The sequence below is a fragment of the Poecilia reticulata genome, chromosome 6, assembly GCF_904066995.2.
Source record: "Poecilia reticulata chromosome 6, P_reticulata-male-v2, whole genome shotgun sequence".
Taxonomy (NCBI): domain Eukaryota; kingdom Metazoa; phylum Chordata; class Actinopteri; order Cyprinodontiformes; family Poeciliidae; genus Poecilia; species Poecilia reticulata.
Window position 1 is genome coordinate 17,608,896 of NC_088835.1, and position 26,045 is coordinate 17,634,940.

The 26,045-nt window shown below is 36.5% G+C and overlaps 1 protein-coding gene and 1 long non-coding RNA gene across 3 annotated transcripts in view; one reads left to right on the plus strand and one right to left on the minus strand.

The window, feature by feature from the left end:
- lrrc4ca (leucine rich repeat containing 4C, genome duplicate a) overlaps positions 1 to 26,045 on the plus strand; it is a 130,787-nt gene that overhangs the window by 36,657 nt on the left and 68,085 nt on the right. The window contains exons 2-3 of one of the 2 annotated variants that reach the window (XM_008411506.3): positions 13,287 to 13,396; positions 15,874 to 16,001. The gene's annotated coding sequence lies outside the window, so the exon portion shown is untranslated. The remainder of the gene's footprint in view (positions 1 to 13,286; positions 13,397 to 15,873; positions 16,002 to 26,045) is intronic. The other variant, XM_017305483.2, reaches the window with a different exon arrangement.
- LOC103466125 (uncharacterized) lies at positions 25,068 to 25,989 on the minus strand. The gene is made up of 2 exons (XR_533919.2): positions 25,752 to 25,989; positions 25,068 to 25,407 (listed from the first exon to the last, which is right to left on the minus strand). It is a non-coding gene; the product is annotated as an uncharacterized LOC103466125 (long non-coding RNA).

A 26,045-nucleotide genomic window follows, 5' to 3' on the forward strand; every position in this document is an offset into this window, starting at 1 on the left:
TATTTACCCCTGCTTTTCCGGATATTTTGGAAAATATCAGGTAAAGACCACAAAAGATGCCAGGAAACAGGGCCTGGGGCCTTTGAAGTGTTACAATAGAAGAAAAAAAAACTATCTCAGCATGATTAATATAGCCATATGAGTTTAGGAGTTCCCTGAAAGCCATTGTTAATCATTACAGCTTGTCGTTGCATTCATAAATTTGACCAAGGATGGGGAATTCTAGACATGATGGTTCAATGTGTATGAATTTTAACCACCACATTAGAGTTGCACAAAAACATTAAGAAATGTAGAAAAATAAATATTTTCATCTTTGCATATTTGTTTGATAAAGGGGCCTGCCCAGCCTGTCAGGTCTGACAGATGCATAATTTAGTCTCCTTCAAACAGACGTAGACATTTCTTCTCTTGTACTTCTCCAGCAGGATAACCACAAGGCTGCTGTTTCTACAGTAATTACCCAGATCCTTGATACAGCTGACAAATGACTTTCCTTCCCTTACTGCTCGTGACATTCTGTATTCATGGTGGATAACACCGCTCTCAGGGAAGTGTCCCATGAACTCTCTCTGTCTTTCCAGCCTCTTTTTTGCATTCCTCAATTTCACTTTATCAGCTCAAAGTAGGAACTGGGGCTTAGTGGCTTGATGGTAAATTGAAATTCACTGAAGCATTTACATGACATTTAGCAATAGATGCATAATGCCAGAATAATAAAACATGTGTCAAATTGAATGGATATGCTCTCTGCTTTCTGCTATCTCATCATTAAGCTTTTGTGCAACAGTAAAAAAACGACAACAAAAACAAAAACAGACATATAGTGATGTGTGTATTTGTGTGCTTTGTGGAAATATGTGTAGATGGAGATGTTCTCGAAAAATGTTAGTGCTCCTCGAGTACCTAACATGCAAATTAACAGTAATTATAAAATATCGTGAAATGACATGGTTGACATTTGTTAAAGTTTGAGTCAGCAGGCGACTTTCACCGAGTCCGCAACTATTACCGCGTGTTTCTATAGCATTGACAATGCTGACAAATTGGAATCTGAGCTGGTGGTAACCAGGCACGAACAATCCATGATCCATTCATTATTAGAATATTTAGTGAATTGTGAATGTCTCGTGCAATCACAGAAAGCACTGTACGTATTCGCAGCAAAAGAAGAAAATCCGCATGTTTAGTCAAAATAATCAGACATATTCCATGGCAACATACATAATGTGCAAAGCAGATCAGAATGCAGACCGCATGGTGTGGAAAAGAGTGATTCCTACCGCCTCACCCCGCTCTGTTCACTTATAAGCTCATGCCGGTGCTGAAACATTTCTCAATAACATTTCCATAGTCAAGTTTGACATGAAATACACAGATTAGGTACTGTTATGCTTGGAAGACCTGCAGCACTACAGGGAAACAAACAGTTGCTTAAAATTCTAGAACACTGACATTGTGAAAAAAAGCACAGACCACATTTAACAGATTCCCTTTTTAGTTTTGCTCCGAGAAGGATGGCATTCTAAATCTGTTGCTTTGTACTTTGTGTGGTTTGTGTTCTTTATCTAACTGACTGCAGTCTGTTTAATCAAATGCAGACGTGCACAATTATGGTCTTCTTTTAGAGTTTTTATTTAAAGCCTACCTTTCTGAATTCATGCTGTTTTACTTTACCATGTAACAGCATAATGAATAATAAAATGATTCTTTTTAAAAAGCACAACATGGGACGTGCTCTAGACTATTGTGGGATCGCAGAGAGCATGGGGTCTATCTCCAGCCTTCATTGGGCCAAAGACAGGTTGCGCCCTGGACAGGTTAATCATACCTTAGGTATGATTGCGCACACACAATTATACCTAAGGTCATTTAAGAGAGACTAATTACTCAAAGAATCATGTCTTTGGACAGTGTGCCGAAGCGCAAGTACCTGTAAAGAACATGCATGGGGAAAATATGCAAACTTCATGCATAAAGATCCTAGACTGGTATTTAAACCCTCCTGCTGCATGCTGGCAATGATTACTGACATCATGCAGTCATCATTACCTATTATTATTATTATTATTATTGTTAGTACTAGCAGTATTACTATATACGTGTTACTATTGTTGTTGTTGCTGTTTGGTTTTGTAATTCACATGTCATGAAATCAAAGAGGAATCAAGTCGATAACTTTCACAGTCAAACAGGTCTGTTCTTTTTAAATAGAGCGCATCTGCAGCATTTGGTGGTACAAAAATAGTTTAAAATGAAACGCAAAGCTAAGCAAAGCCATAATTTGTGCTTAGTCAGCATAAATGTTCTGCATAAAAGCAACTGCTTTGAAACCTAGAGATCAAGCTCGGCGAGATGATCCAAATAAGAAAAGAAAGATTAATTTCACATTCTTTCTGCCTTGTGCACACCGTTTACCACAACGTTTATGTGCTTTTAGTTTTGATCGTTAAATGTTTGCATTTTTAATTCAATGGAAATAAAAGAATAATGTGCATAAATTTGTGTAAGTACATTAAATATCAGAAAAATCATCAAAAGGCAAAAAAACCAAAAAAAAATGTGGAAACTTTTCAGAGATATTGAGATATTTTGCAAAATCTTTTCTAAGGATTAAGGATATTTTGATGGCAAGAGAAAATGCTCTGTAGACATCATCATCTTGCTATCGTGTTCCTGTCTGTAGAATCAAGCTTTATGTTGTGACAATAAATATTGCTTTGCCTTCCCTGCATGCCACCTAGTTCAAGGACACACCTAAAACATGCAGGTCAGACAGACCTGAGTGTCAGGGTTGGGAACAGAGTCTAGGGTGTAGCTGGAGGACTTTGCTTTTTGGCTATGCACTTTCTTCGCCATGACAGATCAGAGCAGCGCCAACATTGCTGCTGATTATCCACCAATCCCTTTATCTGTCTTCTGCTCCATCCTGCAATCAATACTGAACAAGACACCAAAGTACTTGTACTCCACTGCCTGGGGTAAGGTTACTGTATTTGTTTCCTTACAAGAGATAAAGGAATGATTATTGATAATATTTTCTGGTGAAAATAATTTCTAGAGCAGCTAATCTCAAATTATTATTATGAGATAATAATTTTCCTAAATCATTCCTTTACATTTTAGTATGGCGGCCACAAAATGCTTCATTTTCGTATTATTTCTCATCGTATGTTTTTTTGTTGTTTTTTTTGTCTGGTACTTAAAGACTTGGTTTCACTTTTGAACACAAAAAAGCTATACAGTTTACCTCGAGAAGGAGGACTACAGATGACGATATAGATATCAGCCTTTGTTAATTTTCCAATCAAATGTTATGTTTTTTATTATATTTTATTAGATGTCAATTTTTTCAATTGACACCTAAATTATACTTCAACTTTATTTTTGCACTTATATATCAGAGGTTCATAATTCTCTGAATAAAACCTCACTCTGTACAGCATATGTGTGCATGAGAGGATCCAGGTGTTCAGTGTTTGTGCTTGTGTATGCATGCACTGTGTGTATGCATGCACTGTGTGTGTGTGTGTGTGTGTGTGAATAGAAGCCCCGCTCATTGCAGCTGGCTCACTGCTGTATGCTCCTCGACACTGAGGCACTTGGACAGACCCCTTCAGCATTAATTACTGTGGCCATTAATCAGACCAGCACAGATAGCTGTGTAATCCCTCTATAATGCAGTTTTCTGGATGGGGCCACCAGTGTTAATTGGATTTGATTGGATACTGGTATGATGCTGCTCACAGAACATCTTAAGGTAATAATTAGAAGATAGATCAATTGGTCCTTTGTGACATTGATTCTATAGTGTTGGCTGCACTGCAGGTCCACGGACTGTTTAGATGAAGAGAATAATTTTGCCCTTAACTCTGTAGGAGAGCTATTAACAATACCATGAGGATAAAATAGAATTAATTAAGGCGTGTTTGTCTCTGATTTCAATAGGTACACATGAATCAACAAAAGTATGCAGGCTCACAGAGATATGACTGAGTGAACGTAACCTCTGTTATTATTGTCGGTATTTTTTCATTCATTTTGAGGACATTGTTACATACCATGGTTATGTCTGATGGCGTGTGAATGAATGTTTGTAAGGGAAGGCACTCATTTGTGTTGTAGTCTGTGTAATTTTTTTGTATTTACAAAAAATATTATTATTATTATTATTATTATTATTATTATTATTATTATTATTATTATTATTATTATTATTATTATTATTATACCAAGTATGTTGAAACATATTTTTGTCAACTTAGCCAATACATATGGTAGACAGTATGTTCAATAATCACCATCATCTTCATTACCAGTTATCACAGGCGTCATTCATCATATTTTTGTGTAAAATAGATAAAATAGCATCCAAATAATAATTGAAGTGTAAAAGCAGAAGGACATTTAGCCTCAAAAGATCAACTTGAATTGCTCACAAACTCTAAATAATAATAATAATAATAATAATAATAATAATAATAATAATAATAATAATAATAATAATAATAATAATAATAAATGTTTTTCTTCCTTCTTGAGACTTTAGCTTTCTCCAGCTCATCCATAGTGGAAGAAAGACTTCTTTGATATTTCTGTTTGATGTATTTAAAACTATTCATGTTAGACTTTGTTGGGTTTGTTGGGTCTGTAATACTGCACAGTGAAAGCTCATGTTCCTACTACTTATCACCACTTTCAAGTATTTTTTACTTTTTACCTTTTGTTCCTTTTATTAACATCTCATAGGTCAGATGCAGACAGCAGAAGAAACAGTGTGTATACAGTCTAATGATCTGTTTCACACTGCAAGTTTATCACCAGATTGTGGGATCCAGGCAAGGCCGAGTTATCTTCTGGCCATCTGGACAAAAGTTTCTATAAGGGCCAGAGAAACATATTTATCTTGCAGACTCAATAGTATTTGTGCGGACGGTCATATATAATTGTATACATTTTATGTGCTGTCTATTCTTATGAAGCTCAACTAAAATAAATGAATGAAATGATGACATTCTGCATCAGTCTGCCAAAATTTTTACTGACAAGTAATGAAACATGTTTTTTGGAGCCACTGCAAGCCTTTTAACACGTAGTACTTATGTGTATGGATTTGGTATAATACCTCCAATATCAATATAAAAATGGGGAATTAAATTTCAAGGTCAGATTTAGATCACACTTAAGTCCCAAAAATGGACTTCAATCTTGCTGATAGGAGGAACTCAAGTCCTAATCTTTTGCTCAGGAACCAGGAATAGAAGCAAGTCGGTAGATTAGTTATAGAGTTTTATTTGTCTTTTGCGGAGAAGTTGAAACAAAATAAATGATTTAAAATGATTACGTCACGTATAAGTTCAGTTCTTACACATGGTAAAACCGTTGACCTATTCAGGCTTTATTTAACAGCTGAAGTACTAATAACGTTTCCGACCTGATAGCTTGATTTTATACTTGGTGAAGCTCTGAAGGTGTACTAAGAAATAATGTCATAACTTCGAAAGAAAGAAACAAGTCTTTGTTTACATTTTTATGATGCCGAATAGAATGTGAAGTTTGTTTTGCAGTTAACCCAGATCCTTGACCTGATTCAAGATGCGTTGATGACAAACACCTAATCATTTCTGTCAGGCTTTATTTCTTGGCTCAAGTGAAGATAAAAGTATAGCACACATGCACACACACAGAGAAAAAAAAAACAAAAAAACAAGGCATTAGGGAGCTACATATTCAACATATCTGGGATTTCATTTAATTTAAGCTATGCATATCTGTATTTGACGCTAATTTATATTATAAACTCAAATTTTACAAAAATAAAATAGATGATACAAGTAATGTCAGCTGTAATTCATTTGAGCATTTAAAGTGTTTTATATCTGCAGTATCAAGGGTATGAGAAAAAATGTGTCACAACAGATTATTATCTCATTATCTGGTGTACCTGATCATTTAAGCATGAAAATAATTACAACAAAATATGTAAATTCTGTGACTCATGTTAATAAGATTAAGGCAGTGTTTGCTTGAAACATAATCAGTTATATGCAAAAAACATGACTACATTTCATGAGGGAATCTCGTTAAGAGGTAGAATTTGGAGGTTAATGTGAAAGTGTAAAGAAAACAAAAACAGTTTTAAAAGTTTTGCTTTGGTTTTGGAATGTTTATTGCACTACACATAAAACATCAAGTTAACACTGATGTTAAGGGGCAGTACAGAGATGACTATAAATATATCAGACAACGCTGAAAATTAAATCTTAAGACATTTTGAAAGAGGAGGTGGACTAGATTGTTTTTTTTATTTTTTTTTATTTAAAGTTGGCAGTTTTACTTTTCTGTCGTTGACACAATGATCGGTGGTGCTTGAATATTGTTCCTTTTTAGTTTTTTGATTTAACATACCTCAGCATAAAAGATGAACTAGTTAAACTTTACAGGGAGTCCAATTTGCCTTGCTAATTCCCCGAAACTCCTAATACACTCCATTGGTGTGAGGCATTCGGTGAGGTTAGCATCGACTCAACTAAGAATGGATTTAATTTTGAACAGACTGAGAACCACAATGGGAGCGTGCTGCTGTGGTAATTTAAATTTCACATTTAATAGATGTTTAAACTTCTGTTTCTTCACTATGAATATTAAATACAACATTGCAGGAAGAAAGTTCACGCTGTTTTTAGAACGTGATCAGTAAATGCCAACTGCTAAAACAGAAACACACGATAATGGTTTTATTCAAATCTGTCAGTTTTCTTTTTTTTAATTGTTGTGAAATCTGCACTTTACAGTGTGTTGGATACAATTCATCACTATAACAGGATGCAATTGTTTTTAACCATCTAATTTGTAATATGAAGTTGGAAGCAGCATGGATAAAAGTTTTTTACTGAGAACAGTTAGCATAAACCCCTTTAAAGCTGCTGTACATAACCTTTATTTAAAAAGAAATTATTTTACGTATTTTTCAAAAATGTCACTAAGTCGTTACATTTTCTTATGAAACAGGGAGTTTGTGAAAAATATTAATCTCCTCCACCTCTTCTCTTTGCTACTATTGCCATCAGAAAAATATATTCCTAAGGCAAATGGCTTCAAACTGTAGTCATACAGTATAATCTGTATATTTATAGGCAACCAGCTTTAAATATAGAAGAATACATTTGCACAGGCAGACAAAGACCTGTACAAAGCCCTCACCTGACTGTGTGAGAATTTAAGGTTTAATAGGACCAACATTTCAAACCGCACTAACCAAAATATTTCTGTAAAAGCCATAAATTCCAAGAAAATATTACAATGCTGCAAACCACAGAGGTTACACACTGGGTTCAATTGATGCCAGAGAGATTTAAGGTGTATTTAAGTTTCTTCTAACTGACCAAGGTTAATTGTGTTTCTGAATCAGCTGATGATGTATTACTTACTGAATGGAATACCGTTGCTTCAACAGATGTGGAGATAGAACAGTAACCCGCTACCTCTGGAATAACCTTATTGCTAGTGTCAGCCTTCTTTCTGTCTGAAAAATATTCTTATAGTCATATAACGTATTTATTCATAAATGATCAAATATATTCTCATTTATGAACATATCCATGTTCATAAATGAACATTTGCTGCATATAAAAAGATAGACGTTTGTGCTGAACAATTATGTAGGGACATGCTCAGCCGTAATTTTGTTGCTTGAACCAACTCTTGAACTTTGACTTTTTCCTTTTCCAAAGACACTACTTCATCTCAACTTAAAGGGCCTGCTAGGTGTTATTTAGTTTGAATTAACCTAGTGCTGTAATGAAAACACGGATGTCTTTCTGACCTTCATAAAATCAAGGACCAGATTGATGCAAGCTAAAGCAAATATGAGGTTGCAAATCAATGAGAAGCTCGTCTAAGTCATGCTGGGTCATTTCCTGTTTTATGTCAGCCTGCATGATCTCATATTGAAATGGTGTATTATTGATTAAGATTAACTTGGTTATTGAGAGCAGTAAGCAGTATGCTTACATCCTAATTATGTGTAATTGATTCTTTTTTTCATACAAATCAATAGGGGTTTCATAACAAAAATATGTTTTTTTTTCATGTTAAGACAAAAGTAAAAGGGTCACATACTTCAGTGCCATGATGATCAAAATAAGACATTATAAATCATTTCAAAATATTTGTCTTGTAAAATTCAAATGCATTACCCTTTAAAACAAGTAAGTAGTGATGTCAGAAATAACAGGTGAAAATGCTATAATAACCAGGGGTGTTCGAGGTGCAGCCCACCAGCCATTTGTGGCCCTTGCAATATTTCTGCTGGTCACACTTCAGGATTGGTATAAATATGGCATTCAAACAACTGGAGCTGATGTAGCTGGATGCTTTTGGTAATTTTAGGTTCAGCTTTAAAAAAAGATAAGCATATATCTTCTTAAATAACAAAGCATTAGGTACACAACAAAGCATTTTTTTTTCTTGTTAAGCATGGTATTTGCTTATATTTACAAAGTCTCTTAGGTTTTACTCAAAACTAGAATTGGGCGCACCCATTTACTGACCTCTTTATTGTTACCCCGAAAACAAACACGTCTCAGACAATGTTTCTCTTCATGCTACTGGATTGTAGCCACAGCTACTATGGGACACATTGACAAAACCAACGCTGCCATGCACTGGTGCCACTGGGATCTCTAAGCAGGAAAGGCAAGTGAAGTGTTTTTCCCAAGGACACAGAGACAGATGGAGCTGGGGATCGAACTGGTAACTCACGATTACAGAATGAACTCCTACTGCTGTTGCCACCATCATCCCAATATATAGTAAACGTGAAAAAAACAACAACAAAACAGTATTATACTCTGGTGAAAAACATTCTTAAGTCTAAACACAGTCTGTAGACTTTAGGGAAGGAAGTTGTTCTTCACGTCATCCGCTATTCCTTTTTTTTCTAATTTTGAGACTGTAAAAAAAGAATGTCTCAAAACACGCAAACTAAAATGTCTCCTATATTATTCACTCATAAACCATTTTTCTCATGATATCTCTATTGTGAATGAAGTAAGTAATAGGTTTGTTAAGTAACACTTGTTCTCAAATTCTGTGACATTCTGTGGATGCCACTGCATCTCTTATAAACTTAGGTCTTGAACAACAAAAGTAATCTAAAGTCTGGCGAGTGGATAACTAAAAGGTTTTACTTGGGGAAACCAGGTCCATAAAGGGACTGTGGTAATGGCAACGTTTTCAGTTGGGGAAGAGAGAAAAGCTGCACATAAGCCAAAGATCTGCCACCCATATGGGGAGAAATTACCCATAAAACTCTTTGGTACAATGTTTCTGGATCAGGTTAGTAGCTGTTATAGTTCTACTAAATACTTTGTTGTTTTTTTTGCAAAGGCAAACAAAACCACATTATATTCCTGGTAACTGGAGAAGATTTTCAAGCACATCATGTAATATTTTTCTTACACCTAAGCTGCTCCATAGATTCATATTTGCTTGACTGCATTTTGTATATTACTGCCTGACAACTAAAAAGCTCAGCAATAATACATTTGTTTATGATGCTGACACCACCCGATTACATCTGTTCGTAGAAGAAAATTGGGCGACTTTTTCGCCTTCCAGTTGGGAGATGAGCTTAAAATAAAATCGTCATGCTCCAAACAGCTGCCATATCATCAGACTAAACCAGTAAAGGCTGACAAGAAAATAAATAAATTATAACATCAAATACTTTGATCAGCAAAAGGGCCCTGCTACCACTTACTGTATTCTACCTCTTCCTCTGCCCTCCAGAAAATAAGCTAATTCTTGCTCAAACTCAGCTGTGCTAGTTTCAGAATTAGGTCAAGCAGTTTTACTTGGGGGATTTTTATGCATAAAGTTAACATACAGAGCTTTTTATGCTTTACATGTGTTAAGAGAGTTTAGTCATGCATCTACAGATAAGATGTACCAAAGGTATAGAAATATACAAAGCGGATTTGACCAAAATCCCATTACCTTAAAATAAGCCATCAAAATAGCCTTATGATTTTCTTTCACATATAATTTTATATAATCTGTAAAGAATTAACAACAATATAACATTTTGTTCTTCTCTTTACTTAGTACAATTGCAAAATGAAATTGAAAGCATCCTTGTATGTGTTTAAAGGTTGTCTGAAATTGAAGCCTTTTTTTTATTTAGGAAAGAAAGGTCCCTGGTCTGATCTGATATTGTTCATGATACATGAATACTGTAGAAGGGATAATATCATGAGTGGCATGAAAATACTGTGCATCCCTGTCACATGAGCTGCTCCTTTCAACAGCAATCAGAGTGTTCTTACCAAAGACAGGGTTGTACACAGTGAAGCCTGTCTGGCAAAGCACAAAGTCACATACATAGATCATTTTTATTCCCCTTATTGTGATGTTCGCTTCAGCAAGTCATCTTACTGTTTGTATTCAAATACTGGACAGGTACCACTGGGCAATTATAGTAGGCAGTGCAAAGTAACCCAAAATCGAAAAGGAAGAATGAAATGATCTAATTAAAAGATACAGATGAGTGTGACATTGGTCTTTGCTAGTGACTCAACGACATCTTTTCATAATAATTAGTTATTTACATGTTTTTGTTATGTAAAATCTCTATAGTGAGCATAGATTAGTGTGGATTCATACTTAGCCAGTTTCAAGGTGCTGTGTGAAGGAACAGATTTCACAGTATATTTGTTTTTTGTTTGTTGTGGACTTTGTGTAATAGGTCTTACATGTGGTGACAAACAAAATTGAAACACTGAAGTATTTCTTTAGTCAGCCTCACAAAAAAATCCTAATGAACTACATTGAAGTTGATTGTTCCTACATCACAAGACAGGGATAGTTGCACAGTAAGCATAGGTGTACTAGATAAATTATATTAAAAATATTGTTTCCTTCTGGGGTTTTTTCTAGCATATTTTTCTCACATCACAGTTTGTAAGTTACACATTACCTGACATAAGAACGAAGTTATTTTCAAAAGAATTTTAAATAAAGGTTTTTTCTACTGGTACTAGATAAAAATCAAGTTGTTACAGAAGTTAGCAGAGACTTTATTGTGCATAAAAACTGACAGAAAAGATACCTTATTTTAATTGATAAACAATGCGTGACATTATGTTCTTGGTTAATACTCAGAGTATAGTGCAATATCAGCTTAAAGCTTTAGAAAACCTTCCATGATTGTACTTGTTACACAAGAAACCATAGTAGCTTACCTCAAGGGATGCTGTGGATGAGGAGACAGAACAGTAATTGGAGCTGACAGTGATCCAGCCAGTTTGACACATCAGTCACAGTCCATATCATGCTACGTAGCTGCCAGGTATAAGTAGGTAGACCAAAGGTCACTACATCACCTTGTAAAAAGTTAAATAGCACAAACAGACATGGAGAGATCCAGAGTGTGGAGACAAACTTTGCCACAAACTGGGTTCATTAATTTTTCATGACAAAAAGCAGGGTTCACTTTCTATTGTATTTTGATTCTTCGCTTATTGCTTTTAAAGTTTGATATGTACAATTTTATATAATGAATAATGAAATTGATGAATTTTATTTTCTGTGGTTTGTAATAGGTTGAGATGCACAAATGCATTAAAGTGATTTTGCTATTATTTTTGCTAATTTGGTATATTAGAGACTTTTAAAAGCAGCAACACATTTGCCTAGCAGTCGTTCCGATTAACAGATCTGTCAAAGGTGAAAGAAACACATTAGTGATTACTGATTAGCGCGACTTAGATAAGATGCTCTCTGATACTGTGAGGCTTTCCTTTACCTTCACTACTTCATCCTTTTATTCGTGCCTGTCAGACAGCAGACTGGACAGAAGGTCAGAGTGTCGATCTGTGCCAAAACTCAGAGGATTTTACCCCCTCCCTCTCTGCTTTCTCTCATTTTCCCTTTCATATATGCAAACACTGGACCTCCTAATGAGAGCATGTTACTCCCAGATACCATCTGTTCCGCTTGCACAGTGTTCGAGAAAATAAAGAACATGTGACATCGCTCCAATGAGACTAATCTATCAAAGTCAGAGAGTAGTTAGCCTTTGGAGAAGTGTACTTCTCTATTTTTTTTTTTATTTTTTTAGTGAGTTTCTTGTGTTAAGTGCAAAAAAGTTCTATATCTTTTAAAAAAAGACTAAAATTAGTAATTTATTGCCCAATGCAGCAATAAACAAATAATTCCATCTATAAACAAGAACAGACTGGAACGATCACAGTAAAAATTGTATCGTAAAAATGTCTATTTGTGTGAAGAGAGATGCATTCATCCAGAGATGGCTGACCACTGTCTTTCCAACCTGGTGATTCTTTGACGTTGCTGTGTTATTACTGCTTAAGGTTGGAGACAAGAAAGATATTTGCTCCCACAAACTTGACTGAAATCCAGTAGGGGCTGATTTCTCTGCTTGGTTGTTTTCCATTTCACCTGTTTCTCAGCAAACATTCTGCACCGTCACTGTCAAGATAGACATGTCTGCAAGCTTGGTGCACACCAGTGTTATTCCAATCAAATCTAGTCTTGTCTGTGGGCATGAGCATCATCTCTTTCCCAAATAAGAAATGACAGCCCAGAGTGCTGCTCTGGTAAGCCAATCAAAGGACAGCTCCCGGATATCTTATAGTGATTAGGACAACCTAACCTTTGCTACACCAGAATGAGGGATAGTTGACACAGTTGAGAACATCATGTAACCAGTAGTTAAAGCAGTAGATTCAGAAAGTTTTGAATTTCTGACTTGTTTGTTCCTCTTTAAAGGATTTGGATAATATATATCACTAAAAACTAACTTTATATTAAATATGCAATCCAGTAGCCTGGTACAAAACAAACAAACAAAGAAACAAACAAAGAAAACCACCCCTTGTTCTATGCTTTATTTTGTACAGAAGGTTTGAACCCCCAGCTATTGAGAAACGATTCCTTCCTGCAGACATGGACTTTGTTGAAGTTTTAAACTGCTAACATTTGGCTGTGATGTATATAATGTGCCGGTTCAGTGCTATGAAGCTCACCTGAAATTGCCTGTGCTATGAACAACCATCTTCCACTGCGAAGAGAGAAGTACCAGATGGCTTTCAATGTCAATTCAATATTCAATATTTGAACGCTGGCTTTTTACACTTCCTCCTCTCATTCATTTAATATTCACTTTGTTTTATTTAGTTAATTTGTGTTACATTTAGGACAGCTGCATAACCCATGTACACTTTAGCTTGGTCATGAACTGATGGCTGGACTTTCTCATTTAGGATTTTAAGGAACAGAGCAAATTCATTGGTTCCATCAGCGTCTACAAGTTGTTCAGGTCCAGAGGCAGCAAGGACGCCAAAGACCATCACACCACCATGGTTGACTGTAGGTATGATGATTTCTTTTCTTCTTTTCTTTTTCTTTTGATTGGGTCATGCTTTTTAATGTCTTTTAATTAACTCAGTGCTGTCAGATTGGTTCTGTTTAAGTGATTTCTTGAATCTGCATGTCTAGCTGAACCGCAGCACATGGTTAATCCCAGTTAAAACATTCTCATCCGCGTTACTTTCTGTTCATATTCCTTTTGACTATATTTATTTTTGCACAAGCCATGCAGGATGTATATTGAATCAATACCGTTTGTGTGAGCATGTTTAAAATGAAGGGACTGTATTTTTAATAATACTAATACGGTACTGCATGGTTTGGACATAGACTTGTTGCAACCTATAAACTACACAAAATAAATTGCAGACTATGTTTGTAAAGTTTGAACAAAGTCCATTACACATTGAACATGACATCAATTTAAAAATCTAATTTATGCAAACAGTACTCAAGTAGGACATTAAAATAGGTCTCTAAGATAGAAAACACAGATAATACCAGCCTGTGAGAGTCTGAATGAGTAGAGCCTGTCTGCCAAATGTGTCTGCTGCAAATCGCTGCTCTTGCAGCTCCCTCCTGCTACCAGTGAGCTGGTCTTCTGCCATCTTTCACTCAAACTGCAACACAAAGCATAGCAATCGGTACTTTGCTAACACAGACTCCCAGTTTGCCACGTTTCCCCGAGCTAGACTCAGCCTCCAGTGTTAAACACACACATTATGTCACTGATCATTTTCCACGGCAGGGAGAGTTTGCAACCAACATCGTCACATTCCGCTCCCCCCGTCCAACGTTGCATTGTCCATCACCCTGCAGCTCCCACTGGACCTCTCCTGCAATCACACCACACATTTTGCCTCACGTTCTTCCCTGTGACTCATGCTTTTCCATGCTCCTAATCCTTAGTCCACAAAGCACAAAACCTGTTGCCCTTAGCCAGGTGTGTTCAAAGGTTGTGACTAAAAAGATTAAACCCACACATGGGCTGAAAACCCATTGTGCTGCGTGTATAACATGAAGGTCATTGAGTCAAAAAGGTAACATTAGCATGTGAGATGTAAGCCCTTCCAATATGGTTTTAGTAGGTTTCAGTAGGCCTTCTTGGAAAGTATATTTTTACTTTCCAGAGTGAAATTCAGATAAATGTTCAATACAAATAATTGAAAGCTTCCAAAGCAGGCCATATGAAAGAAAAGGAAAAAAAGAATAACTCTGTATAGTTTCATTATTTTATTTTTTTAAATGGCACCAGCAAGAGGATGTTGGCAGCTGTACAACAGAAAAACAACAACAACAAAAAAAGCGCTATCCTATGTTATAAACCTAGACATAAAGCCTAAACCAAAATCCCAGATGGTTATGTTTTGTGGTGGTTTGTTTTCTCAGAGTTTTTAGTTCTGGATGACGGATTTGAATTGACTACAAATGCAGTGTCTCAATGGCAGAAACATGAACAAAAGGGGGCTGTTTGAAGCCGCAGCAGCTGCAGCATAAATGGTGCAGTGAAGGAGCAATGGTTTGAAATGTGCTCCCCCGCCATATCAGTGCAGAGATGTAAGAAAAGTTTGCTCTCCAACGCCCCTGCCTTTTTGCTGTTTGTCAGATGTTTAGCTACTAGTTATTCATTTTTATATAATATGCAATATCACACAAACTATGTTCTTATCAGGGGTGGCATCAAAATGTGTTTCTCCTGACAGCTTTCCAAGCACAGTTAATGCTGTAAAAAAACAAAAAAACAAAACAACAACAACAGATGACATCATATATTAATGTAAATTTACATATCAGAGCGTTTTCTACAGTCTCTGCTCTCAGTACAGGAATGGCTACACAGTTTGTGAAACCGCTGTGATCACCCAATTCTCTAGATTAGAGAATAAAACAGAACATATTTATGTCAGTTGTACATAAATCAGTGGTTTATGTGTAAATAAAATAAGTGCTGAAACTCTCCTTAAAGCTGCAGTAGGTATCTTTTAAAAACAATATGTTTTTCTATGCATATTTGTTAAAACTGTCACCACCGATGATGGTAAATGATTTTTCAGTAATGATACGTTCTTTCTCCGCCATTAGCATTTTGAGCAGCACATACACAAGCATGGTTGAAATCACTAAGACACTCCTCCTGGCTGTGGTTGTCTCTGATTGGTGGCCGTTCTCTGTTGAGATAGTGAGTAGGTCTCAGTTTCTATAAGTAGGTTACTTTTCAGAAATGCTGTAAAGTAGCAAAACCTCTTCAGCTGTGTGATTTAATTACCTAAGAGTAACTACACATTATTTTCAACTTAAGATCATTTTTGTATTCCCATATTATTGAAGTTTACTGCTTCATTTAATTCAGCATTTAATTTGATTTAAATTGCAGAAAATTTTAAATCTCAGAAAATTTTGCATGGGCATTACAGTGAACTTAAAAAATGTTGTTGTTGTATACTTTTATTTATGGAATCATGTGTCTCTTTTTCTCTCCAGATGCATTATTGAGATATTTAAATCCCTCTCCTGGCATCCTGCAACACTAATAAGCACTCCTCCTGTTGCCTTCGCCTCACGAGAGATCATTCATGTATCAGAAATGGAGGCTGCACTAGTAGACCCAGGTCAGAATATTACAAATTTTTTGGTTTATGGATAATTTGTGTTTTGTTTTGGTGTTGAGTGTACACATTTGTACATTTTGAATGACTGGGTGACCTGGCAGGTGCCACATAAATCCTCGGGCGCCAAAATTACTTACCCTGCCTGATTCGCTTTGCTTCCTTCCGTACCCGGTTTGTGCGGTTCCTGAATTTTGTAAGTTGTGCTTATTAAATTTCTCACTAATGCCGCTCATTGTTTGTGTGCACATCGATTCTGTCTTTTCACAACAAAACTCAACGGAGTGCGGTAATCCCTTTGTGTGCGAGCAGAGCGAGCACATGCAATTTTTTTTTTTGCGTTTGCTTTTGCCGCTTGTGCATGCAGCCCTGTACCGGAGCATTTTGATGGGGTAACGTAGACTGACGTAACACCTGTTACAACATGGGAAAAAGACATGTGCAATAGTCCAATGGAGTACCCTAAGCATTTCCCATCTCTTTGTGCTTTGTATTCTGAATGTAACATCCATATCAAGACTTCTCTTGATATGGGCTCACAGATCTGCAGTGAGTGGGAGGATAAAAAGGTGAGATGGCAAAAGAGAAACTACTGGAACGAGAAGGCAGCAGTTGCTAAGGATACCTTGTGTAATCTGCAGGTCACTAAAGGTTACCAAGAAGGCAGATAGTCAAACTTTGCAAGCACTTCATATAAATAAAAAGACACAAAACAATATTATTCTTTTTTGCACAGTGATCCTATGCAACTCAAAAAGACAGTAAAGAATGTCTCACTGTTTTTAAATAATTATAATTTTTTTGTCTTAGAATTAAGTTATTTTCTTTTGTTTCTAAAGTATTTGCCCTCACTCTTCTCATTGAAGTGAATGTATGTGGTCACGAAGGTGTGCTAGTGTTTCTATTGTATTCATTTATTTTTTAAATTTGCTTTATTAAGTTTGACAGTTTTAGTACCCAGTATTAAGAACTGCTAAAAAACAAAGAGGTGTTGACATGTTATTCCCTCAGGCACCAGGAAGCACAAAGATTTATTTATTTATGGGTTTTTTTAAATCAAACTGACAGATTTAATTTCTTTGTCTCTTGCTGTGCTTTTACTGTTTACTTCCTTTCCTCAGTTTCAAACTTTTTTTTCTGGATCTTATCCAGTTGCCTGTTAATCTCTGCATTATATAGCTTTGTTGGAGAGGCTGTGCGAAATGTCAAAAAGTGGGATGTGTCCAGCTGACAACCTTTGCTAAATGTTGCTAAATTCTTTCTACCCCGTGTCTTTCTAATTATGTAAGATCTGCAAGCTGTCATTTGGTGGAACTGATTTGTGCTAGAAGTTACATAAAAGCCTCGGGCCCCTGAGGATCATGTCTGTGAAGCGTTTGCCCACAATGTGCTGTAATTGCTGCCTTGCAAACTTTTTTGCTACCCTTGAAATAGTTGTTTGTTGTACAGGTTGAACACCTGTCACTATATGTTTTTGCAACAATTTTTACATGAAAGAAAATGAGGAGAAGGTTGAAATGTTGAAAGTGTCAGGAAAAGATGGAGAAGACAAAGAGAAGAAAGCAATGCACCATGTCACTCAGCAATATAGTTGTACTTACCTATGGACGACAGAGAAAAGAGCAGTATGAATGAGATTAGATTTCAAATTACAATGTAAAACAATGGTGCTTTTCAGACAAATACAGTGACAAGACATACTGTTATAGCCACTTAAAGGGACTGCTGTAACACTGATTGTTTGTACATTGTATATGTAGGTTATACTGTACTAGTCAGGAAGTGAATATTGTGCTCTCTAAACCGACGTTAGAAACAAGAAAAGTGGGCATAATTTGACTTTGACTAGGGCAAACATTTTGGTATCAAGTACCATAGTGCACCTTTAGGAGTCAAGATGACTCCATGCCTCTGTTTAGTTTATATAATGCTAACTCACAATGGACCCTAAAGAATCTCCAGCCTAATGGGCATGTATTATACTGTATATGGTCAAATATTTCAGAATCCCGGCAAAATGATCTTTTAATGATATTATTATTTTCAGAGAACCTGATCTGAGTTTTATTAACTGTATACTAATGCAAAATGAGCAGGATAAAACACGTTCCGTGTTATATGAGTGTAGTTTTTATTTTTATTTTTAAAATAAATTAATAAAATAAATGAATGTAATTTTATTCTAATTTACTGAGATATTCCTGTGAATTATGCTCTGATACGTACGTACACTGTGCAAAATTCACACAGCATAATTCAATGTTCATATTAAAAATCTTTAAAAAAGAGTGAAGGGAAATATATAGTAGTATTTTTCAGTAACAGATCATTTTTCATGAGTGTTGCTCATCAGTTTTTATTCTGCCTGAATATTAAATGTAGTTGATTTACGAATACAGACAAAAACGTTAAAGACTAATGATGACCATTTAGCGAGATCAGAAGTGGTAAAGTAATTTCTGTCCATCCGCCATTAAATACTTGTGCCACATCAGGCTCTCTATTCTATTACTCTTCCTGGTGATCTCTTTAAAGTAGCAGTGTCATTTAGGCCTGATGACAAACAGATCTTTGCAGCTCCATCTTTAACAGGTTATTGATTCTTCTTGTCTCTTGTTAAAGCGACTTCAATACGACCTTTCCCTTTGAGAGAAATTATTAATGTAATTAGAACTGAAACTTGTGTTGTTTAGTTGTTTTTTTTTGTTTGTTTTTTTCAAACTTTCAAGGTGATACCTTGCTTATGGAAACACAGCTTAGGCTAGAGTCTTTATTATGCAGTTTTCATGAAAGCCCTTGGTAAATATTTTACATTTTGAGGCCAGAATAGATAGTTTATATTTGCAAGCAAGACATTTAAATTACCTCCAGGAAACTGTGACAACTAAACAGAAAACGCAAACCAAAAGTAGCTTTTAATATACAATTAAAAGTTGAAATATCTGCAAATAACGCAGCGAGGAGGAGTGGTAAGAAGGAGGAGACTGTGGCAGAGCAGGGAGAGGTTGTCATTCTCTCCTCCAGCAGCCTCAGCCTGTAGCTATAGGCTATACTATACTGGGACAGGCCTCCTGGACTAAAACTGGGAGCTGGTTCCATGGGAGAGGGTCCTGATGAATAAACAAACTGCCTCCTGTTCTACCTTTAGAAATCCTAGCACCCGGCAGTAAACCTGCAGTCTGGGAGGCAAGTGCTCTGTTAGGAACATCTGGACCAATCAGATCTCTGATGTATGACCGAGTTGATTATTAAGGTTTTATATGTTGCTTCATGGCCTCATGTAAATTGTCTTTAAAGGCTAAATACAGAACAAATCTGGATAAAAAGTTGGATCAGTGTAAATTGTAGATGTTCTGCTCAAGTTGAAATGATTTTCTTAAATCCAGCTGGAGACCCAGCTAAGACCTACTTAGGGGGGCGAAATGTGTTAATATGCGCAGCATTGTGAGCCTAGAACCCCTTGGTAGCCAAAATCAATTATGTGATGAGTAACAGAAACTTGTGAGATCTTTAAATCTGCTGTTATTGCAGAACTTTATGTTAGCAGACATAATAAGATATCCATACAGGAAGTTTGAAACATTTCAACCCAAGTTAAAAATACTGCAAACTTTAAGTATGTTGCACATTTATAAACCATTTAGCACGTACAAGTCATGTTTTTATTATTCAGGTGAAATTATATTGCTTTTTTTGGTGGGGGTTGGTTTTGTTGTGTCTGTTTATTTGCCCTGTGGCAGGAAGCATGTAAATGAATGGCTCTCATGATCCCTCATGTGCCTGAGCAGAAACACAGCAACCCAGAGGATTAGAGACAGAAAGGTTCTGCAGTCACATCCAGATGCTGCAAATCTGTTCCTTGCCTCAAATGCGTAAAGGTACGGCATTGTCTGGAGCGCTGCAGCTTGTTTTGCTTCAGCAGAGACATAGCCAATGAGATAAACAAGCTGAACCTGAGGTTCCACCAAGTCTAAATCTGCTATGATACAGGATTACAAGGTTTATGTCATGCTTAGAGCTTTATCCTCTGATTGTCAGTCAAGATTTTCCAAGTAGCAAAGTAAGCCTTTAATGGCTGTGCATTAATCAAAAATTCTAGCTGGAATATGGGGGCTGTGAAAGATCTGCAGAATACTAATGATCACTCGCAATACACTGAAGTGTGGTGGAGTTCCTCAGACCGAACACTGTTGTTTTTGGAAGATAATGCAGTGTATGTTGTGTTTCCTTCAAAATAGCCCACAGTAACATTAACCCACAGACAGTTCTTGTACACAGCATCAGAATTACAATGAGCTAAGATCATAAGATCTTTATTTGTTTACGCTGAAGGTTCGTAATGCCAAGCATAATTCTTTGGGTTACTCATGTGTTGCAAAGGAAACATCGGACCTTAATTGTGCTGAAAATTTGCTGCAGATGCATCAACTGGGGTTTGTGTGTTGAGATTTATGACTGAAAAATGTCTAAATTCTTCTGAGGAAGATAACAACTAATGGATTCAAGCTTAACTTCTCTGTGGCTCAGACGCCAGCAGAATTGTACCTCAGGTTCACAGTTTTTTTTCATTATTCACAGTAAATACTCTTGATAAATGTTTCCAATTGTTACATGGGAAATGGGGAGCCATTAAGCTGGTGCATGCTTCATTTTCTCATTATCTGGTTTGTCGTCAAAAGGCAGAAATCTCTTTTCTGGTCCTTCCTTTTTTGGTTAGAGTTTTCAGTCCCTCAAACCTAACCCCATACAAACTCAAATAGCAATCATATAAATTGGAACTAGTTTAGATGTTGTCTTGGATATTTATATTTTAAAATTGATTTGCGTAGTTACATTTATTTCTCTAAAAGAGAATATGGGATTATTTAATTGTGACTTAAAAATAAAAGATCAATGGAAAATGATAAATTAAGTAAGTTGAAGGTTCAAAATGTCCCAAGTTACTATAAGCTATATCACTTGTACATAATTTTAAATTGTATTTAACCATATTTATCATGATCCATAGCACACGGTTTGCCTTGCCTAATTTATTTGGTGCTGCTCTCTATCAAAATGTACTGAGCAGCACATTTCAGCTGCTTTACATCATCTTTGCATCACCAACTTCTGACACTGAAACCACAAAAGGTTTTGCATACAAGGCTAAAATATATTTGTAATTTCTTAATGCATAACTGTGTGTGTAATGTCTGAAAGTATGTCAGATCAGCTGGCCTTTGGCAAACAATATGTACCAATACGTTGAGCAATAATTCACCCTCTACAGCTGGAGCTTTCCTCTAAATTGTAAATTAGATTTTGATTAGCCTTTTAGCCACAGTGTCCATGTCATACTCTGGGGTTTCTCATGTATGATGATTTTTGGTCATTCGAAAATGCTTTTTAGAGAAAAAGAAAAGAAAAGAAAAGCTTTGACGTACCAGCCTGTTGCCCAATGAGTACTAAACACAGGAACTAGCCCTTACTGCAGGAGGATGCTGGAGTACTCAGTGAGAAGAACCGATGCATGCACAATGTTAAAAAGCAAACTCCATGCAGTAAGGCTTTGGCTGAGATTGGAACCCAGTACCATCTTGCTGCTAGGCAACAGCGCTAAAACCCATATCACCGTGCAGTCCATGTTGGACTGGGACCAAACTGTGGGCTTCTCTACCGCTGGACCAACCCATTGCCTCTTGGAATAATGCAGCTAAGAATAACGGAAAAGGTCCCTGCATCTGTTTCATAGGGTGCATTTGTATTGTACAGCTAGAGCTGCAATTGTTGGACCAGCCTAAGATGGACAAAAGCTAAAGCCTTTGCCAAGCATGTTTTTTAATCAGTAATGGTTATGGGGTTTATGATTATCTTACATCACTAATCTGACTACACTACAGCTGTTAGATTAGCCTGATTTTTTTTTAGCCGTCTCTTAAATGTCTGGCCTATGTGCCAGAGTGGAAGGTAGAAAGTTATCATTAAAGGAAAGTTAAGTTGCAACTGTTAAGAACTTATACATGGAACATGAGGAGTATGTGGAAGAAGGTGCTTTGTGAAACTAACATTGTACGTCAGCCTGAAAACCAAGTGAAGAAAATGTTTAAGGTATAGTAATCCTTTTGTAAGGCATTCTGTGCATATGTAAAGAGAAGACAAATGGATATAAGGAGTAGCAATAAAATAAATTGAAAAGTAAAACAAATAAAACATTTACAGGCCTTTTGTGGCATCACCTTGCATCTTACCTCCCACACACCTCATCACATTGTTTTAATGCCACTGAACCCTGTAGGATATCAGTTGTGAAGTCTCATACCCTCCAAAAAACATTATGAATAATGAATGGCAGTTCTTAAAATAAAGAACACACATTATTAATGTATTCAGAGAGCCTCCTTTTGAAGTGGGACAGCTGTGGATGTCACAGCAGAACCTTCTTTCTCCATGTCTGAGCGGCAGGAAATGTGAAGCCCATTAAAGAAAGGGAAGAGTCGGAATTTGAGCAACAAAATCCGAGTTCGCACATCTATAAATGTCTCAATAGTTTATAGTTCATGTAGGTTTTGTGTTGCAAACACAGAACTTTGTAAAATAAAATCTGGTTCTCCTTTGTTCTCATGTTCTTTACTCCCTATTTCTGAATAATCTGAGTGCATCTCACTGTTTGGCCACTCTTCCTCATACTCTGAGCAGTGGGGTCTTTTTGAGTAACTGGGGTCCTACTATAGTGCACACCAGAAGCATCTTCACTCATTCATATAAATATGACAGCACGATGCTCATGGAAAAGAAAAATTATGGGTGCGTTATGTGGTCACTGAATGGTCCCTTGCTGTGATTTTCTTCTGTATTTTCAGAACAAAAAAACACTTTGAAAACAAAAAAATATAAAAAATAACTGAACAAAATGAACAAACATCCATGCCACATCTGTAATTCACATTAATGTTTAGCTGTTGTCCTTTTTTTCATGAGAATGCTTGAACATGTAATATATACTGGAGCACTGTAAGGTCTTTTACTTGCCCTTGCTGCTCCAGGAATATCTTGCTCCCAGGAGTCTTATACGAGTCTTGGCCTTTCAGGGAACAAGGTCATAGTTTTAACAATGGCAGCCCAACACTTTTCAATCACTCTCCAAGGACAGAGTGATCTTTACTGAGGTGTTTCAATTGTGCTCAGGAGTAGTGCTTACATCTGTACAGCAGAAAAATAAATGACGAAAAAACAGAAGTATTTGGACCCTCTTTTTTTGTTGCCCTTCAGACTCGGTGCTTAGCAGTAGCATTCATACCCGTTAAACATATACATTTTTTCATGGTGCAGTCACAACCTTCAATTTATTTTATTTGAAATGCATGTGATAGACCAACACAAAACAGTATATAGTTGTGAAGCAGAAAAAAAACCCCCACAATATCACAAAGCGTCATTACAAAGAAAAATGTAAAAATAAATCTAGTGCGCATCTATAATCTGCCCTTCATTCAGAGAACCACCTTTCACACCTGTGAGTATTTTAAGATGTCTCTGCCACCTTTACACATCCAGAAAAATGTTTTTAGCCATTTTTTCTTTGCAAAATAAAGCTAAATCGGGGTGAATGGAGTCAAATTACAACATACCATTTGTGGGCCGTGGAATGATTAGCTGGATTTCAAGAATGTTGCGATGTTGGCCTACCGGCACATACAGTTGACACAGATGGACACTTGTTTTTATGTTTTAGTGTGAGATTTCTAAGTCTTATCAAGCCAGTATTTGTTTTTGACAAGCTACTTTTTTTAGCTTTCGTTTTAATTTAAATTAGTAATATCCAGTAACTTTCTTGTGGACCTGGGCCCACACATTGATGTCAAAAGAAAAGCTGACCTATATCCCACTCTTCTTGCAGAGAGAAAAACTTCTGTAGAAAACGTTCAGCCTCATAAAATGAAGACACTGTATTGCTTTCTTTTAATAAGGCAAATGTGCAAGCTCCCATTTTTATGTTTAAGATTTTTAGCGATAAATGGACCCCTATTCTACGACAAAAGGACTCTTTTTGTTAGAATGGTATAGATTTAGTTTACACCTCTGAAAGTGAAAAAAAATAGCCATGTTTTAAGGACCACTGTCCTTCCAGAAGATGAAGTCTGGCATCTTTTGCAGCCTCCAACATTTTTTCTTTAAAGATGGTCCTTTGTTCAGCACCATTCATCTTCCCATCACATCAGACCAATTTTTCCTTTCCAAACAATTCACCCAGCATTTTGCTCCCTCAACAACACACAATTTGTTTGTTGCCACAGAAACCTTTATTTGCCAGCAAGTTTATTTCATCTGACCCCATCTCTGAATTCTGCATGTCTGTTGTGTTCCCTGTGTGGCTTGTTCCAAACTGCAAACAGGACTTCTCATTGATTCGGCAGTAGCCGTCTTCTTGCCACTGACCCATAAATTGTGGCTTTCTGGGATGCATGACTAATGGTTATCTTGTCAACAGATTCTCTGAAGCTTCTAGAGTTACAATGGGACTCTTAGATTAAGGCTGTGTTTAGGTGGATGTCCATGTCTTGGTATTTCTGCAATTGAACCCATTATGTCCATAATGCTGTTTGTTGACTTATGTTCAGCCATTGGGGCCATTAGAAAAGCTGCAATTAAATAATTCATATGCAAGTAACATGAAAATAAATTGTTAGATTTATCCTAATGTACAAGTATCAGTTAAAGAGAAGTGAACCTGGCCCATGAACAAGGAATAACAAAAAATAAATAAAAATAAAAACAGTAGCTGCATAACCGACTGAAATGACAGAGCGTTCCACCTACCAACAGAGTTTGAATTAGGATTAACAGATGCTGGAGGGATGTCCAAATGTCTTTTCCCCCCAGAGGCTCTCTCTAGCTAAATGTTGGTGGGTCACAAGGTATTCCCTGACAAAAATGGAACCCATCTGAAATAAAATCCGTACCTACACTGTATAAGAAGACACAAAGCGCACAGTACCTTTTGTCTTCTGACTGGTTAATAATAAATTTGACAACAATCTTCCTGTTTAAGGTCATGTTGTATTTCCTAAATGCCAAAACAGTCTAAGGAGGGAGTTTTCAGATTATATTTCTTTAAATTCAGATGTTTACATACACCAGGGTTGGCCAGTCAAGAATAGGAACTCCATGGTCATCGAAGCAGCTTTTAGTACCTTTGACAATGTGCTCCAGGTGCCAAGTTATGCTCTATACAGCTTGTCACCAGAGGGAAACAAAAAGTGCTCTAGAATTTCCTGGTAGATGATGACTGCATTGACTGTCAGAAAACACAGTGGATCAACACCAGCAGATGACGTGGCACCCCAAGCCGTCACTGAATGTGGAAACTTGTCACTGGACTTCAAGCAATGTGGATTCTGTGCCTCTCCATTCTTCCTCCAGGCTCTGGGACCTTGATTTCCAAATGAAATGCAGAATTTACTTTCATACAACAAAACTTTAGACTGTCGAGCAACAATTCTTTTCTCCTTAGCCCAAATAAGATGCTTCTGACATCGTCTCTGGTTCAGGAGTGGCTCGACACGGGGAATGTGACATTTGTACCACATGTGTAGTTTTTGTCTGTATGTGTTGGCTCTTCTGAAATGCATTTCAATCTTTTCTGAGGTTTTCACTGTGGTTAGTGCACCCAATTGTGTCAAAACATCTTCCTTCCACTCAATTTTCTGTAAAGATGCTCGTTTATAGAACTTTGTGAACAACCAGCCTTTTCAGCAATGACCTTTGATGGCTTACCTTACTTGTGAAGGATGTCAATGACTGTCTTCTGGACATCTGTAAAATCATCAGTCTTCCTCCTCATTGTGTGGCCTACAGACCTATAGTGAGGGACCATTTAAAATGTCAGTAAACCTTTGCAGGTGTTTTGAGTTAATTAGCTGATTAGGAGGTTTACACTGTGACATTCTATTAACGACATTTTTCACAGTATTTTAAGTTTTTGAGACATTGAATTTTGTGTTTTTGTTTTACCTGTAACCTATAATCCTCAAAATTACAAGAAACAATTTTTGTGATATGTCACTCTAT